At 37.3% G+C, this 20,265-nt stretch overlaps 1 long non-coding RNA gene across 2 annotated transcripts; it reads left to right on the forward strand.

Moving 5' to 3' along the window:
* The first annotated feature begins 1,516 nt into the window (after positions 1–1,516).
* Positions 1,517–8,496, forward strand: LOC141615018 (uncharacterized). 2 transcript variants are annotated; one of them, XR_012529550.1, is made up of 3 exons: positions 1,517–1,810; positions 7,682–7,769; positions 8,312–8,496. It is a non-coding gene; the product is annotated as an uncharacterized LOC141615018 (long non-coding RNA). The 2 variants fall into 2 exon arrangements; XR_012529551.1 differs by lacking the exon at positions 1,517–1,810 and adding an exon at positions 6,320–6,354 and having other exon boundaries at positions 8,312–8,379.
* Positions 8,497–20,265: the final 11,769 nt, after the last annotated feature.

Genomic DNA, 20,265 nt, shown 5'->3' on the forward strand with positions numbered 1-20,265 from the left:
TTATATGGGGTTAAAATTTTTAGTCGATAATTACAACACTCTTTAGTTAATTACTTATTAAAACCACTTTAATTAAAGTAGACATCACACTTATAATACTAATCCAAGTCATGCACTACCATTGCCAACAAAGCTAATCACCTTTTAAGTTGTCTACTAATTATGTACTCCACTATACCATAATCATTCCACCATTAACCATAATCATTATAAAAACATGTCCATCTTTATTACACCCACTCACGCCTCCCTCCTTCATCATCACCAAATCTCAGATTTTCACGCAATTCGAGAGAGAGAGTGTGTGTGTGGCTGTTGGTTACGCAGCATGGAAGAGCTAGGAGTGTTTGTCGACGGCCCTGGGTGGCCGTGGTGGCTGTTGTGGTGGCGGCAAGGTAAGAAGTTAACCCCTCCTCTGTTTTTCGCATTTAAGGTCGGGTGTTTGGGTGTTGTTTCGTGTCTTAGGGTGGGGATGCTGGTGGTTGGGGTCTGGGTATAGGTAAAGGGTGGTTGGAGTCGCTCCTGTTGGTGGTGGTTAGGTGGGTTATAGGTGGTGGATATGGCGGCAGAGGGTGTTGTTGACATGGGTAGCTGAAACGGGTTTGGTTATGGGTTTTCAGGGGAGTTTGAGACGGGTAGGTTTTGGGTGGCACCACCGTGGACTAGGGGGAGGTCGAAACGGTGGTGCTATGAGGTCTGTGTGCGTGGGTTGACGGAGAGCAAGGCGGTGGTGGTTTGGCATGGGTTGAGTGATACCTGTGGTGGTGGTAAAGGGAGAAACAGAGGCTGTTTGGTGAGCCGTGGTGGTGAACCAGGCCAAAAGAAGGCCACGGTCTGACTCGCCGGCGAGAGTCGACCGTCGTGGTGGTGGTCCTTGGTGGCTGGGTCAGAGTGGGTGTGGGGACTGGCGGTGGTCACGGTGGTAAGGTGGAGTGTGGGAGTGCGTGTGAAGGGGCGAAGGGATGACGGGTTTTTTTAATGTTTGAATCGGGTTTTTGTCATTGTTTAATCTTTAGAATCCGTTAAGTTATCGCATGCTTAATTAATTAATTTAATTTCCGAGTTGTTAATTAATTAAAGACGGGTTTAAGTCGGGTTTGATTCGTTCGTTATTATTTAAATTGTCGTATTCTTAACTAAATAATGTAATTTCCGTGTCATTTAAATAATTTAATTAATTTAATTCCCGAGTGCATTAAAATAATTAATGATGGGTTTGAGTCGGGATTGTTTGAGTTGTTTAAGGATTGATACGGGTATTTCTAAATCGTTTAATTCGTTTAATATTTTATTATCACATTAGTTATTTAATTTAAATCTCGAGTCATTTAAATAAATTATTCCCGAGACATTTAATAATTCAAGTCGGGTGTTGAGTTGTTCAAATATTGATGCGGGTTTTTCTTAAAAGCATAATTCGTTTAATCCTTTAATTATCATTTGGTTTTAAGTCCCGAGTTATTTGAAATAAAATAATAATTAATAATAATTATTATTTTAAAGACGGGTTAATGGAAAAGCTACTATATCGGGAAAGTTTCCATTTTAAGAAATTCTACTTTAGTAACTGTCTATTTTGGGAAGTTGGGTCAAATACTAATCGGGTTATTTTAGCTATCAATTGGGCATAAGTTGGTGTCGGGATTGTATTTCGGGAAGCTTCTATTTTGGGAAATTGCTATATTTAGTAGTTAGTAATTATAATTATTATAATTATTTTAGGTGACGAATTCGTGAAGGATCGATAATCAAATTCATTGCTTTATTTCTGGACTGCTTAACTGCTTAATTGGATTTGCTGGCACTTGAGGTAGGGAAATACACTTACTCTATTATCGTTGTCGAATTGTGTTGACTGGATTTCTGGTTGTTGATTTACGTTATCATTTATATTCGGAAAGATGATTGACTGATTTGATCGTATTGAGCATGATATCACAACATCGGGTAACTGGCATGATTTTATGATTCATCAGTTCATTGATTTATATATATATTATGTTGCATCACTTTCTTTTGAGCATTCATATGCATTGGAGATGGAGGAGGTTGTGGTGATGCGGTGTGATGATGACGGTGTTGTGATAAGGCCCAGGCGAGTTCTGCAGGACCTGCCCTGGTGTCCTCAGCTGTTGAGCTGGTATATCGACGACGGTCGATTGTTGTGTCTGCCGGGGATCGGTATGGCCGGGCGTAAGGGGATATGAGATATGAGATTGAGTTGAGATGGCGATGGAGGTGATGGAGTATCATGCATATCATATTTATTGTTTTATTGTTTTCCCTACTCAACCTCGCGGTTGACCCTGTGTATTCGTGAACACCTGTGATGAACCGTTTTATGGGGAGCAGACTTGACAGGTTTAAGAGATAGGACGGGAGCTGGATGGGCGTGAGACACTGGATCAGACGACTTAGTAACTAGATCATCATCTAGAAGACATCACTTTTATTTATGTCAGTTCTTGTAATTTAATTTGAAAAGAGAATTTGTAATAATTAAGTTAAAATATTATATAAATTGCCTTGGAGTTTAATTTGTTATTCACTACCTCGGGAAACCGAGATGGTAACAGTCCGTTTTATTCAGGAATGTCTTGACGAGGACTTCTTTTATAAACCGGGGTGTTACAAAGTGGTATCAGAGCGAACGATCCTCAGGCCTAAACCAATGAGCCCAATGAACATAGGATGTGTCTAATTAAAATGAACCCCGGGATAGAACTGTTAGGAGCACACTACGGTAAGGTATGAGTTAGGGGCCCCCTCACACCGAACCTGTGACCCTCTCAGTTGAACCGGAAACCATGAGTGTATACGAGAGAAAGGGTAGAATAGTTGCTTGAGGTTGAACAGGAAATTCATCTATGATTGCCTAAGTGTTAATTGATTGATACATTATTGCAGGACAACGCTACGGTAAGTAATTTGTATGAATGATGTGTTTATAGCACTACTATGACTAAGTAATATGCGGTTATGTGATCCCAAAGCCATGCTAGTATAGTCTTGTGATAGTAATTAGAAACACTACCGAATTGCATGTTTATAGCCATAACAATCGTGATTTAGATATACGGAGTAGATCAAGATACGAAGGGATTCTATGGGGTAGATGTTACGAATTGTATAGTGTGAGATTTAATTTAGGATGGATTAGCACCGATAGTATAGTTGTAAGAATTGGGACATAGAAAATGAATGACATACTACTGAAACTCGTTTAGTTGATGTTACTCTTTAACTGACGTTATTGCCATTTCTTTTACGTTCATTACCTAGGGATAAAAATTTTATGAGAGGTAGCCTCGTCAGTTAGTGTTTATTTGGTGTCAGTTTCATGCTTAGATGATAAACGGATTAGGAGTAATAAATACTTTAGTGAGCTATGGTTAGGAAGTTCCTGTGCAGTGATGTTTGACCAACGATTTTGTAAAAATCCTCATTTAAATCGTATTCATAATTTTTACATAATTCCAACTCCATCGATCAAAAGAGTCGCATATGTTTTCAAATTAATAAGCCACGAAAAATCTTGATGCTTCAATATTAAATGATAAATTTTACAAACTGACCCATGTTTTGGACCAATTGTTGTCACATGTTTGTTTAGACCAACTAAGTTGTAAAATTCTCTAAAAATGGAATTCTTGTGCTTTAAACCTAATTCTTTTTCCCTGTGTTTTAAATCTCCGTGTTTTATAAAAGTAATATGAATCAAGTTTTAATCGAACGGTTATTTGTTCGTGGTCTTTGGAAATTACAACGTGAATCAAAACATTTAAAATGTGTATTCTAGGTTGAGTTTTCATACAATTGTTTGGTTAATTCATGAGCTTTAATAATGTGAATTTATAATGTTTTATATGACGGTAGTAGCACGCATGGTCAGTAATGAGGTATCTTAACAAGTGATAACAATTAAAACTTAGCTGATAACATTGTCGGCATGATAGTATGAGTAAAATTTAATAGCTTTAATTGATTTTAATCAAGGATGAAATATTTTATACGAGTCCAGTTGTAGCATATTTTATGAATATTTGGCATGTTTTAATATTTCTAATGCGTTCATCATATTTGCATAATGGTCGGATATATATATAAATATAAAACTATATTGTCATATCTTGGTAAAGTTGATGGCGTTAAAAATTTAATTTGATTGCTCTAAAATACACGCTGGAATAATTATAAATAATTATGTTTAAATGTTTACACACGGATGGTAGTAATGAGTATGTCTAAATGTTCACACACATAGAATGTCATCTGAGTTCTAATGTCTTTTATGTGAGTCGGTGTGCCTATAGTTATACTTGCAACTTTCATTTCATTAAATTATTTCAGTTGAACCTAAAACCTATAACATGATAATAAACAGTGTCATTATTCCTTATTGAATATGTTCGTTATTATATTGTCATAAAATGCTAAAGTGATTTTTGCCATTGTAGCACGACATTTGACATATCTATATTCTCGAGTCGTCACTATCAATTATATTTCAATAAAGATTTTTTATGATAATTATATTAGCAATTATAATGAGATAACCCTTTGATGATTCACATGATATGCGTTGGTTTAAATGATAGTCGTTATAGTTACGTGTAATTGAGCCGTGAATATAACTGAGTAAAGAAGTGCAATTAAAATACTGATGATTGCGGTAATAGTCGTGCAATAATAAAGATAGGACTGAAATGAATAAGATGAACCTGTAAATTACGATATATGAGTCGACACCTAAGCTGGTTTTGTTTAAAGGAATTAAATTAAGTTTATCTGATTTTGAGTTCGTAGTAAGCTGTAAATGGATTCTATGGACGACTCTGTTGTAAGAGTTATGTTAAGAAATTTATTCACCGTCCAATATGAAAGTAAAAACTTTTGAAAATGAAGTTAAATTTTAGTGTGTGAGTATAAATTCGGAATGAGACTTCCAGCCAGTGTCTGGTTGCATGGTTTCATAATTTTGCTAGCCTGAGGGAATGAAACTAGAACGGAGTCACAAGTAGTGGATTAATTTAGTCATGTTGTTCATTCATGTAGCGAATTAAGTAAAGGAAAGTCAGACTGGACCTATTAAGGTATAAATTTTCATAAATCGATTTAGTAAGTTTTGGACCCTAATTCTTTTCTCATGTTGATTGATTCCTTATGTTTCTAAGGTAAAAAAATTACCATAATTGGTAAAATGAATAATTACTAATGATTTTTACTGGTAACGGTAGCCTCTTTCAGTTGTTAGCAGTGGTTTGAGAACTGTAGTTATAATAATGAAGGTTACGAGGACGTAACCATGTTTCTAGTTGGGTAGGATTGTAAAATCTTGATGCTTAATTTGCACTTGTTTGTAGGTTATAGTTGACCAAGTTGACGTTTAGTTGTGGGGTACCTATGCAAATGAGTCCTATATGTTTTGTTCCTACTTCGGTTAGTTGGTCGATGTGTAAAAGGAGAGTATAAGTTTAACTACTGGTATGGAGTTATGAGTTGTGGGGCCTTTGTGCCGGGTTATGTTTACGGTCCAGTGCGACCATGGTTATTGAGTTACTTGAGTTTGAGATTGGAATTTAGATGGAAGATGACGGTGTTCTCAGATGATTATATAGTTGTTATACAGTTGTGTTCTCAAGTAGTTATTAGTCGTAGTTAATTGAGTTAAGTAAAGACGAGTTAAACTTCGGGACGAAGTTTATTTTTAGGAGGGCAGAATGTAACATTCCGTAATTGTTATGTTAATTGATGAGTCAAAAGTGTGTTAACCGTGTTAGAATTGCGTGACGTCCGTAAGTACAATATATAATACCCTTCTGTTGTTTGAGTATGGGAGCGAACTTCGGGACGAAGTTCATTTTAAGGGGGGAAGACTGTAATACCCCGTATTTTATATATATAATCAATTAAAACGGATATTATTACATATTAATTATTATACATTTTATATTACTAATTATATGGGGTTAAAATTTTTAGTCGATAATTACAACACTCTTTAGTTAATTACTTATTAAAACCACTTTAATTAAAGTAGACATCACACTTATAATACTAATCCAAGTCATGCACTACCATTGCCAACAAAGCTAATCACCTTTTAAGTTGTCTACTAATTATGTACTCCACTATACCATAATCATTCCACCATTAACCATAATCATTATAAAAACATGTCCATCTTTATTACACCCACTCACGCCTCCCTCCTTCATCATCACCAAATCTCAGATTTTCACGCAATTCGAGAGAGAGAGTGTGTGTGTGGCTGTTGGTTACGCAGCATGGAAGAGCTAGGGGTGTTTGTCGACGGCCCTGGGTGGCCGTGGTGGCTGTTGTGGTGGCGGCAAGGTAAGCAGTTAACCCCTCCTCTGTTTTTCGCATTTAAGGTCGGGTGTTTGGGTGTTGTTTCGTGTCTTAGGGTGGGGATGCTGGTGGTTGGGGTCTGGGTATAGGTAAAGGGTGGTTGGAGTCGCTCCTGTTGGTGGTGGTTAGGTGGGTTATAGGTGGTGGATATGGCGGCAGAGGGTGTTGTCGACATGGGTAGCTGAAACGGGTTTGGTTATGGGTTTTCAGGGGAGTTTGAGACGGGTAGGTTTTGGGTGGCACCACCGTGGACTAGGGGGAGGTCGAAACGGTGGTGCTATGAGGTCTGTGTGCGTGGGTTGACGGAGAGCAAGGCGGTGGTGGTTTGGCATGGGTTGAGTGATACCTGCGGTGGTGGTAAAGGGAGAAACAGAGGCTGTTTGGTGAGCCGTGGTGGTGAACCAGGCCAAAAGAAGGCCACGGTCTGACTCGCCGGCGAGAGTCGACCGTCGTGGTGGTGGTCCTTGGTGGCTGGGTCAGAGTGGGTGTGGGGACTGGCGGTGGTCACGGTGGTAAGGTGGAGTGTGGGAGTGCGTGTGAAGGGGCGAAGGGATGACGGGTTGTTTTAATGTTTGAATCGGGTTTTTGTCATTGTTTAATCTTTAGAATCCGTTAAGTTATCGCATGCTTAATTAATTAATTTAATTTCCGAGTTGTTAATTAATTAAAGACGGGTTTAAGTCGGGTTTGATTCGTTCGTTATTATTTAAATTGTCGTATTCTTAACTAAATAATGAAATTTCCGTGTCATTTAAATAATTTAATTAATTTAATTCCCGAGTGCATTAAAATAATTAATGATGGGTTTAAGTCGGGATTGTTTGAGTTGTTTAAGGATTGATACGGGTATTTCTAAATCGTTTAATTCGTTTAATATTTTATTATCACATTAGTTATTTAAATTAAATCCCGAGTCATTTAAATAAATTATTCCCGAGACATTTAATAATTCAAGTCGGGTGTTGAGTTGTTCAAATATTGATGCGGGTTTTTCTTAAAAGCATAATTCGTTTAATCCTTTAATTATCATTTGGTTTTAAGTCCCGAGTTATTTGAAATAAAATAATAATTAATAATTATTATTATTTTAAAGACGGGTTAATGGAAAAGCTACTATATCGGGAAAGTTTCCATTTTAAGAAATTCTACTTTAGTAACTGTCTATTTTGGGAAGTTGGGTCAAATACTAATCGGGTTATTTTAGCTATCAATTGGGCATAAGTTGGTGTCGGGATTGTATTTCGGGAAGCTTCTATTTTGGGAAATTGCTATATTTAGTAGTTAGTAATTATAATTATTATAATTATTTTAGGTGACGAATTCGTGAAGGATCGATAATCAAATTCATTGCTTTATTTCTGGACTGCTTAACTGCTTAATTGGATTTGCTGGCACTTGAGGTAGGGAAATACACTTACTCTATTATCGTTGTCGAATTGTGTTGACTGGATTTCTGGTTGTTGATTTACGTTATCATTTATATTCGGAAAGATGATTGACTGATTTGATCGTATTGAGCATGATATCACAACATCGGGTAACTGGCATGATTTTATGATTCATCAGTTCATTGATTTATATATATATTATGTTGCATCACTTTCTTTTGAGCATTCATATGCATTGGAGATGGAGGAGGTTGTGGTGATGCGGTGTGATGATGACGATGTTGTGATAAGGCCCAGGCGAGTTCTGCAGGACCTGCCCTGGTGTCCTCAGCTGTTGAGCTGGTATATCGACGACGATCGATTGTTGTGTCTGCCGGGGATCGGTATGGCCGGGCGTAAGGGGATATGAGATATGAGATTGAGTTGAGATGGCGATGGAGGTGATGGAGTATCATGCATATCATATTTATTGTTTTATTGTTTTCCCTACTCAACCTCGCGGTTGACCCTGTGTATTCGTGAACACCTGTGATGAACCGTTTTATGGGGAGCAGACTTGACAGGTTTAAGAGATAGGACGGGAGCTGGATGGGCGTGAGACACTGGATCAGACGACTTAGTAACTAGATCATCATCTAGAAGACATCACTTTTATTTATGTCAGTTCTTGTAATTTAATTTGAAAAGAGAATTTGTAATAATTAAGTTAAAATATTATATAAATTGCCTTGGAGTTTAATTTGTTATTCACTACCTCGGGAAACCGAGATGGTAACAGTCCGTTTTATTCAGGAATGTCTTGACGAGGACTTCTTTTATAAACCGGGGTGTTACAACACCGATCTTGCTCGTACCTCCCATTGATGCATCCGGCTACAAAGCGTTCGGTGAATCGAATCACCGGATGTTGGATAGCAAATGTATAGCAACACTTTATATTGGTAAAGTCCCTCCCGGAGATAGCTTTCCAAAGAAAATCCACATTAAAATTATCGGGCTTTTCGGTATAGTTGGTCGGTATTTCAAGACCGAAAACATAGGCAAATTCCTCAAGAGAAAGAACATGGTCTCGGTTGCATAACCTAAACTCCATGCCTAAATTGTTGCGGGCATCCGCCATAATGCGAAGGCTACTCAAGAACTCAAGGGTGAGACTAAGGTAAGTCTCTTCATGAGCATGGAAAAAGTTCCCAAAGCCAAGGCCATTGAAGAACATCTCGGTAGGGTACCTTATCTTAAGGATTTCCAACACCCTAGTGTCAACAAATTGAGTAGGCTCGTATTTCTTACCTAGAAGCTCGACGAATTTTTCGCGGTGGTCGTCGGATAGGAAGATCACTTCTTGGAAGTTGTTGAGTTGTTCAATACCTCCCCTCATTATCACATCTCGTGGTGTTGAAGAGGTTGATCCCTTGCACTTCTTCCCGATTGATTCAATCAATTTCTTGGCCTTTCCCTTGGAGCTCATGTTGGTGATAGGAGTGTTTTTGAGGATGTGAAGGTGATTTTGAGGATTGAAGAGAGTGTTTTAGGGTTTGGTAAGATGAGGAAATGAGGGAGAAGGGGGGGGGGGGGTGATTATATAGAAGAAGTAGGGAATCCGAACGGATAGGGTTGGACCTAACCCGTTTTATCCGCATGAACAGTGCAATCCGAGCGGATTGCAGTCGGGACTGGCGGATTCTCGATGGAGAAGACGGGCGTCTTTTGTAGAATCCGCACGGATTCTGGAACAGAGAAATCCTTTGGTTGGGAAGCAGGGAAAAGACGGGCGGATTTTGTATGGGACGGACGTCTTTAATTAGGACGGGCGGATTCTTGATAGTCCGCACGGATTCTCGCACGCAGATTAAAATCTTGCTTTCGGACGTCATACGGGACGGGCGTCCCGTGAAGAAGACGGACGGATTGTCTGGGACGGGCGGATTTCTTTGAATCCGCTCGGATTCTTCCTCAGTTTCAACTTTTCTTTTCCGTTGGCCCTGGACGGGCGGATTTGCTTGGATCCGAGCGTCTCTGCTTCTTTCTCCTTCTTCTTTCTTCTTTCGTGAAATGATAAACCCCTTTTCACTGATTTTCTCTTTTTCCTTATCTTTTTCTGAAATTTGCTTAGGAAACATGTAAGATGACTCTCTCTCTCTCCTCTCTTATGCAAGAAATTAAATGCAAAAGTAAAATGTACACTATTGTACAAAATAAAAGGGTTCAAGAAATATCTTACAAATGGTGGTTTGAGGTAGGACTCCACCAAACTAGTTCAATTTGTAACAATTCTTATCCATAGAGCTCAAGGCTCTCAACAAAAGGTCAAAAGCTAGTGAACAAGCTCCAAACAAGCATAAGTATGGGTTGCTCCATTTGAAAATGAAATTTGGCCAAGGAGGCTTGTAGAATGTTCTTTTTCTTGCCTCCTCCTTAGTGTTAGGGCTTTCCCAATGCTTTAAGTAAATACATCCATGATTCTTGTTAAGATTAAGCATGAAGAGTGGTTCATTTCCATCCGGGGACTTCCACTTACCAACTTCTTCTTCAATTTGGGTGATGACGATAGCATTTTGATTTTTCAATCCTTCCAAGGTGGAAGGAGAATCTTCATGACTTTGATGATCGGATACCATGGGAGTTGAGATTATGGGTGCCAAATCTTCACAAGTAGCCTCACGAGCAATTTTCTCTTTGAGCTTTTTCACCAAATAACTCTTGTAAGACACTTTGGCTTTTTGAAGAAGATCTAACATATCCTCTTCAATGATCATTGGCTCCATGATAGGTGCCAAGTGGTCTTCATGAAGGATAAAGGAAGAACGTTCTTCTTCATGATAGGGTATCTCGAATGTCTCAAGGATAGGCTCCTCAAGCAAGGTAATATTATGAATCCCTCCTCTAGGTTCATCATCATTGTTGCTATCTTCACGTAAATCATGAATGGGGGCTTCATTTAGCTCTTTTTCCAACACCTCAATGTTCACATTAAAGGACACACCCTCATACTCACAAAGGTTAAGAACATTTGGTTTACTCAACCTCATGTCTTCCTCATCAAACACAACACTCTCATAGTCACAAGAGCTCAAGGAACTTGGCTCCTCCCACTTCTCATCTTCCATGTCAAAAGTCACTACTTCAAACTCGCATGTATGCTCAATATCCAAGGAACGGTGGTGAGTGATTGTGTGGAATTCTTTTAATTGGGCAATTTGAATCCCCAATTCCTTTCTTTGGATAGCGATGTTTTTAAGAACATCTTCTTTTCGGCTCTCTTCTAGCATTTGCTTGAAGAAGTTTTGTTGGTCTCCCATCATTTGGAGGATCATGTTTTGAATGGGTTCATTTCTTTGTTGTGGGTGGGTGCGAAAATGGTTGTATTGTGGTATTTGAAGTTCATTGTGAAATGGGTATTGGGTGGGGGGTTGTTGTTGATATTGGGTGTGGTAATTTTGGTGAGAAAAATTGGGGTAGTGGTTAGGATTTTCATTGTACAAATAGTAAGGTAGGTTTGTGTTGACTTGCTTTTCAAACTCCCCATACCCATAATTATACTCAAAAGATCTACCACATACTCCATAAATCATGTCTTGAGTCATCATAACTTAAGACAAAGAGATAACTACAAACAATGGAAACTACACAAAAATGGTAAGAACAATCCTTGAGGAACAAGTTCCTCAAGGTGAAAGCAAAATCAAAATAGACAAACAAGTAAGAACTTAATCACATAGCACCATCCCCAAGAACGCGGCGCCATTTTGATGTGGGCGAGGTCGTCACTCATCCAATCAAACACATTTATAATACTCAACAAACAACTAGTTAGCGGTAAGTCGAGGTCGATCCATGGGACGGTGTGCTTTGGGTTCTAAGTCTATCTATCTCAATTTATGCTAGTGTCACAATTTGTTTGGGTTTGTAGTTGTGTCTAGACTAATGCAAGCAATAAAGTAGAACGAGCAATAAAAGGAAAGATGTAAACAATTGATTAAAAGTGCTAGGATATCATGGGGTCATGGGGGATTCATGGTGTTGATCATACAAACATGTTTACAAGGTTGCAAGCAATTAATGTTGTGGAGGAACCGAGTTGGGTTATATCTTACGGTTCTTAGGAAGAGTTGGGTCCCGGAGCCGAATCGATTAGATTGTACAACACCTACAAGTCGACTTACTTTCCTCCTAATCAATTTCTATGCATGGTCTAACAAGACTCGAGTTGGGTTATATCTTACGAGTCAAGTTGAGTAGATAAGAGATGGTAAAAATGCAAGGATTCATAGGCTTAGCATTTCATCAAACATAACATGTGCATAAAGTTGACATCACAACAAGCAAGCAATTTAATCATGTGAACATATTAGATTAAGCATGAATCAATCCCATGTTGGTTTCCCCTAATTACCCACTAATCCTAGCTAAAGAAACTACTCACTCATTATCATGGGAAACATGTCATTAATGGTGTCAATCATCACAACAAGTATAAACATGATAATAGAATGAGGAAATAAACAATAAAGAGTAAAGAGTAAAGGAATTATACCAACTTAAGATGATCCAAATAATAAAGCAAAGAATAATAGAAGAACTTGATGATTGATGGAAGGTTGTCAATCTCCCAATAATAACCCAATAATCTTCAATTACCCAATAATAAACTTGAATAATAAACTTGAACAATAATTAAAGAGAGATTAATGTGTAATTTGTGGAAAGATTAAAGAGTAATCTATTCTAATCTACTCCTAATTTAATCTAAAGAAGGATTTTCTACTCTAAAAACTTCATGATTTGATTATTACAAATGGAGTATTTATAGTGGAAATTAGGTGGATGCATTAAGGTTAACTAAGGGCAAAACTAGTAATTACACTTTTGAGATTTGAGCAGGGAGACTCCGGTATTTTTCGGAGGAAGGGAGTCTTTCTTGAAAGCTTGAAGAACGAAATCATGCTGTGAAGGAGTCCGTGCGTATTGGAGTCGGGACGGGCGGAATCTGGCAAAGGAATCCGAGCGGATTCAGAGCAGGACGCTCGGATTGTTTAGTGGAGACGGGCGGATTTGAGACAATCCGCTCGGATTGTTCTTCAGCAGTGGTTCTTCTTCTTTTCTTCCCTTTTTGCTCATTTCCATTTTATTCTTGCGAGATTGGTCTTTAGTCTTTGCTTCCTCTTCATACTAGTCCATCTAGTGTCATCAATAAGCTTCCAAATATGCACGAAAGACGGGAATTTCCGCCTTATTATCTTCTTTTCTACAAAACACATGAAATGCGATAGAAAAGCAAATAGGAAGGTTTTGACGGATAAAATGGCCATGAAATGCTATAATAGTATGCAAAATAGGCTCAATTAGGGGACTAAATGTGCGCTAATTATGGTCACATCACCCATCATGCTCATCTCAAATTCAGAAGTCATTAACTCTTAAAAATATTTGCACAAGGACGATCCAAAGATGATATCATCAACGTAGAATTGAACAACCAAAAGGTCAGTACCCTCGGATTTTAGGAATAGGGTTTTATCAACAGATCCTCTATTAAATCCACTGTCAAGTAGAAATTTTGACAATCTGTCATACCAAGCCCTTGGTGCTTGCTTCAATCCGTACAGGGCGTTGTCTAATTTAAAAACATGGTCTTCAAATTTGATATCCTTAAATCCAGGGGGTTGTTCTACGAAGACTTCTTCGTGTAGATAACAATTTAAAAATGTTGTCTTGACATCCATTTGGAAGAGCTTCATTCCTTTATGAGCTGCGAATGCTATCAGAAGTCTAACGGCTTCAAGACGAGCAACAGGTGCAAAAGCCTCGTCATATTCTATTCCTTCTTGTTGATTATAACCTTGGACCACCAATCTTGCTTTATTTCGAACAATGACTCCGGCGTCATCTAGCTTATTCCTAAATACCCATCTTGTTCCAATGACAGATCGATCCTTGGGTCTAGGAACTAAGTGCCAAACTTTGTTCCGTTCGAACTGTTGAAGTTCTTCTTGCATAGCTATAATCCAATCTGATTCTGCGAGAGCTTCTTTGATATTTTATGGTTCGATCATAGATAGGAATGAGTAGAACGAGCAGAAATTATTCAAGGATCGTCTCATTTAAACACCCTTCTTAATATTGCCGAGAATATTGTCCATTGGATGTGAGTTCTTGTATTTCCATTTAGTTGAAGTACTTGGCTCTTCATCATTATTTGAACTTGACCCAACTTCATTTGGCTCAGAATTAGAGGAATTTCCCCCTGAATCCAGTCCGAGTGTTGTAGTAGAGCCGGTTATAACTTCGGACTTATTACCTTGATTTGGATTCAATGTTATAGTAACATCACCTATAACATTAGATTGGGAATTCTTATTTTGAGACAAAGTTATAGTATCATCAACTATAACTTTGGTTTTCTCCTTTTTATCTTTAGAAGAATGATCAAGCTCATCATTTATTTCTTTAATCTCATTATCCTCCATTTCTAATTCTGGGGGATCATCTCTGGAAAGACGAAAGTCAGGTTCGTCCAAGTCTTCTTCCTCATCCTGTAAGGGCTTATCAAACATGTTATCTTCATCAAAAATAACGTGAATGCTTTCTTCCATACAAAGTGTTCTTTTATTGAAGACTTTGTAAGCCTTGCTATGATCCGAATATCCTATAAAAATCGCCTCATCACTCCTAGGGTCGAATTTACTTAACCTATTTTTACCATTATTATGAACAAAACACTTACTCTCAAAACAACGAAGATGGGAGATATTAGGTTTGCGACCTCTTAGGAGTTCATAGGGGGTTTTCTTAAGAATAGGTCTTATCATAACACGATTATGGATATAACAAGAAGTACTAATAGCTTCAGCCCAAAAGTTACGAGGTAGACCACTACATAAAAGCATTGTATGAGCCATATCTTCTAGTGTTCTATTCATACGTTCAATGACACCGTTTTGTTGAGGAGTTCTTGGTGCAGAAAAGTTATGTCCTACACCATTAACTCTACAATATTCAATAAAAGCTTGATTATCAAATTCAGTGCCATGATCCGTACGAATAGACACAAGATTAGTCTTATATTTATTTCGAACGAGTTTCATAAGACAATCAAATTCATCAAAGGTCTCATCTTTTGAATGAAGGAAGATAGGCCATACATACCTTAAGTAGTCATCTACGAGGACAAAGATATACCTGGATCCTCCTCGACTTCTTACCTTTATAGGACCGCATAAGTCCATATGCACCAATTCCAATGCTTGATTCGTGCTTACCACTCTTTTAGGTTTGAACGATGATCTCGCATGTTTGCACCTAGCACACGTGTCACACATCTTTTCTTGGTCGAACTTGATTTTAGGTAGTCCTTCAACCAAGTCCCATTTCTTGAGTTTGTTCAAGGTTAGTGAGTAATGTGACCAAAGCATTTGTGCCATAAACAGGGATCATCAAGTGTAACTTTCATGCATGTAAAAGAGTTAGTAAGCACAACATTTAAATCTACCATATACACGTTCCTTTTCCTATGTCCTTCGAGAATAACATTGCTTGTACCTTCAATTATAATGCGGCAACCATCAGTATGAAAAACTACTTTATTACCTTTGTCGCATAGTTGAGATATGCTAAGCAGATTATGCTTGAGACCATCCACTAGATAGATATCACTGATTGCGTATGACATGGAGATTCCAACTTTGCCCACACCAATCACTTTACCCTTTTTGTTGTCCCCAAACGTCACTTTTCCTCCGTTCAACGGCTTGAGTGAAAGAAACAGATTCTTATCTCCGGTCATGTGTCTTGAACATCCACTGTCAAGATACCATTGATTGTTTTCTTTCACTAATACCTGTAAAAGGATTAAATACAGTTTTTAGGTACCCAAGCTAGGTTGGGTCCCTTATGATTAGTTACTCTATATACTAAATCCTTTCGTATCCAAACTTGTCTAATGGTCGTTTTTCTAAACCTTGGGTAGTTTTGTTTAGGAGGAGTTCTAGGTTTAGGGATTTCTTTAGGTCTAGCATGACTATTCTCCTTGTGGTTCGACTTGCTTTGTTTAGGTCGACAAGGAGTTTGTGAAGTACTAGGTTTCTTGGTGTAGTCAAAAGCCATATCATAGAACCAACGAAAGTTATTATTCCTTTCTTCGTTAGGTTCATCTGTGGAGGATTTTTCGTCCTCGACTGTTGTGTCAACCGTTTTAACAAATTCGGTATTTTTTCGTATATCATGAACACGTTTGACACAATTGTCTTGGATGTGACCCGTATGACCACAGTAATTGAAAATCAAATATTCAGGAAGATCAACATATTTTCTTTTTCTAGAATCGTAATCAGAAGGTGTTGATTTGCATTTAGAGTGATCTCTACGACTGTAGCAATCATAACCTAACCCCATCTTCATATTGTTGTCAGATCGTTCGGTTAGGAAGTTTAAGACTTTTGTGATACCTTCCCACTTATCATGGACTTTCCTTGCCTGTAGAAGTAAGTCCTTTAGGTTCTTAATTTCCTCGAGACATTTTGTGTGATCTAAGTCATTTTCCTTCTTATAATTGTCACAAAAATCTTAGAACCTTTTGTTAAGAATAAGCACAACATCTGAATGTTGTTTCTTAACATTGATCATCTCAGTTTTAGATTCTTTCAATTGCTTTGTAAGAGAACCAATTTCTTTCTTTTGCTCTAAAATCACTGCTTCATCAGATGTGATTTTAGTTACAAGAAGTTCCTTGGCTTTTCTAAGTTCTAAAGTTATAGGTTCATTAGCTATAACTTTAACTTGGAGGTGCTTAATATTAAGCTTTAGATCTAAAGTTATAGCTTCATTAGCTATAACTTTGGATTCTAATTCCTTCTTTTCAGCATTAGCAGAATCTAATGTTGTAGCTTTATCAGCTGTAACTTTAGATTTCAACTTCTTAGCTTTTGCCTTTAGAATATGATTCTTTTCAGCAATATCAAGAATATGTTCCTTTAGATCCTTTAGTTTCAAATCCTGTTCATGACATTTATCGAGGAATTGCTCAAAGAATTCAATTAAGGCACTTTTAGATAATTTCTTAACACGTTTTTTGAGTTCCAGATAACTTACCTCTTCATCGTCATCTTCGTCTGATTCTCCCAGAAAGCAATAATTTGAATGATGATTCAAGCTCTCATCGTCGCTGTCAGAGATTAGGTCAAGACTGACGCTGCTGAGACAAAGGTTGGCTACTTCGTCATCTTCGGATCCTTCATCATCTTCTGAGTCAAGATCTCCCCAGCACGAAGCCATCATTACTTGTTTGAACTCTTTCTTTGTCTTCTCGCGTTTCGCCTTGTCCTTAATTTTCTCCCACGTCGGACAATCCTTGATCATGTGATCGGATTCTCCACACTTGAAGCAACCTCTATTAGCAAAGGATGACTTTGATTCTGTTGCTTTCTTGTTAAACGACTTGTTATTGTTATAAGATGATTTTGCTTGTTTGTTTCGAAAGATTCTATTTTTGAAACGGCGTGCAAACAAGACGGTTTCATCTTCTATGTCGGAGTTAACATCTTCGCTTTTTAATGCCATACTTTTACCTCTTCTTGGTTCAGCGTCATCGGCATTCAGAGTAATTTCATGGGCCATGAGAGCACCAATAAGTTCTTGGTAGGATAGGTTTTCAAGATCTCGTGATTCCTCCATTGTTGTGACTTTGGCACGCCACTTTATAGTCAGGCTCCTAAGAACCTTCCTTGCAATGTCCTCGGTATTGAACTTCCTTCCTAGGTTTTTCAATTCATTTATGATACTTGAAAAACGTACGGACATGCTATCCAAGGACTCATTCGGCTCCATACTGAATAGCTCATATTTCTACATTAACAAATCTATGCGGTGCTTCCTAACAATGGAAGTACCTTCATAAGCTAATTTAAGGCCATCCCATATCTCCTTGGCCGTTGTGCACGAAGAGAACCGATCGAATTAATTAGTTGTCATATCATTCTGCAATAAACTTATAGCCTTAGAATTCTTTTCGGCCTTCTTGTAGTCGGCCTCGATATAGTCCTCTTCCTTTTTCTCGTAAGTGGTGCCTTTAGTGGAAACAACCAAGATTTTACCTGGTCCGTTTTGGATAATCTTCCAACACTCCCAATCAAGACCTTTCACATAGTGAGTCATCATGTTTTTCCATAACCCATAATTCTTCCCATCAAAGACGGGACACTTGAGGTATTTGGAATCCATTTATCACGTGATAGGCAGCGGAATATAAAACGATAAGATAAATAAAGATAGACAGATCAGCCTCTTTGCAGTTAGACAATCAAGAGCACGAGGCTCTGATACCAATTGAAGAGTTTATCGATCCGAAATACTCAAGGGGGGAGGGGTGAATTCAGGATTAAAACTTTTTCAATTGTAAATGTATAATTAATTATTTAAAGCTTGATGATTATAGGTTAACTAATTAAATAATTAATGAAGAAGAACGAAATAAACAAACGAACAAAAGAGAGAGACGCACGGTTTTTGAAGTGGTTCAGTTTCACAAATCGAAACCTACGTCCACTATTCTCGATTAATAAATTTAGTACCTTTCTACGGATTACAAATTTACCAACCCAACTCGTACAACTAAGCCTAGTTGTAACTCAAGTGAGTACAGTTAAATACTCGAGTGACTAACTTACGCTAATAAGAAAGCACTAATGATTCTTGCAAAGGTTCACGTTAATGAACAAGTAAGAATTCGATTGAGCACTATTATCTTATAACGATAACTAATGAATGAATATACGAGTTTATAAACACACGACCTTTTTCTAAAATAGCAAAACGGGTTTCTTGTTTTGAAACACACGGTTTTTGCTCTTAAAAATTAAAATCAATTTATGCTTAAAGGTCTTGTTTTCAAATGTTGCAAAAGCAAAGTATTTATAGGAAAAGAAAGAGCATGGCTCACGGTTTTCTCAAAACTCTAATAGCCGAAATATAGATATGTAAACAAATCATATCTCTTATTATTTCTTTTCTTAAAACCCTTAGAGATAATAGAGAATATTCCAAAAGATAAAATATAAATTATTCTTCTATTAACTTTTCCATAAATCTAAAGATATGATAAGATTTTCCATAACAAAAATATCCTTATCATAAATAACCATATCAAGTTAAATATAAAAGATATGCTAAGATTATTCTAGAGAATAAAATATTTACAATAACAATCTTTTATTCCTTAAGGCAACACGAGATAACACGGCACATATGCCTCGTGATCCGTGGAAAACCTAGCCTGATATTTAGGTTTGATTTAGGGTTTAAGAGTATGCCATGTTAAAACCCTAATTAGTAATATGGCTCAACTCATAAGTTGATCCAATATGATTACTAATTACAAGTTTAAAATAAGTCCAAACTCCATATTAAAATGAGCTTCCTTAATAAATACTTTTGCTAGAACATTTAAAAGAAGCAAAAATATTTTTCAAAAACAATTTTGAAAACATTTTAAGTCGTGTAGTATAAACTCATCATCTCAATGTTATAGTAGAGGCGCTATAACATTTAGCCCTTTCACAAGTAATGTTATAGATGTCAAGCTATAACTTTACCTGTATAAGAAATTCATTCATATGTTATCATTACGAGATAATCACCTACACTATTCTAATCTTCTTAGGAGATCTTCGAGTGTAGACTACTTCATCATCCAAGCTTGAATAATCTTCAGACGAGCTTCGTCTTCTCATGATGCTTGAATAATTCTTTCACAATCTTGATTCGTAATTGAGGGCTTGATCATAACATAGTCTTGTATACATTCATCACAACTTTCTTAGCTTGACAAATAGTAAGTCTAATCTGAAAAGACTAAACAAACAATTACGCGCAACGAGTACATAAAATATAAAGCACTCTTGACATCATCAAAACATAAACATATATATACTATATGGTTCAACATTAACCAAGTTACAAGATCTTGGAAAATTCGATGTGAAAGTCTAGCACCCTATCAGGCTAGGATAGATCAAGTTGCCCAATTATTCGATCAGGTCACTTATCTACACCTACCTCGTGAATAGAATCAATTTGCAGATGCTCTTGCAAAACTTGCAGCCTTTATCAATATGCCAGACAAAATGGTTGAAATGCCTTTATGCATCAAACGACGATCAGAACCAGCCTATGTACACCACCTTACAGATGAAGAAGAAAGCCCGGAGGATCCCTGGTTCCAAGCCATTCTAAACTTCAAACTCAATGGTACATACCCACTGAAAGATCACAGATCCATATTAGACTCTCTAATAAAAATTAAATTATCTCATAATTTGTCATTTAGGTGATCTATGTAACATGCATGCTAATATGAAAGCATAAAAATGAAAGTATAAGGAAAAACAATTTCCTTACATTGATTTTGTGGTAAAAAGGGCACAAACTAGTTCACCTTACTAGCTTGTTCTTGAGCTTATACCAAATGGATGATCCTCCTCACTAATCTTCAAAGAGAAGATCTCCTTCTTGTTGC

This window comes from Silene latifolia, chromosome 11, assembly GCF_048544455.1.
Source record: "Silene latifolia isolate original U9 population chromosome 11, ASM4854445v1, whole genome shotgun sequence".
In the NCBI taxonomy this organism is placed as follows: Eukaryota; Viridiplantae; Streptophyta; class Magnoliopsida; order Caryophyllales; family Caryophyllaceae; genus Silene; species Silene latifolia.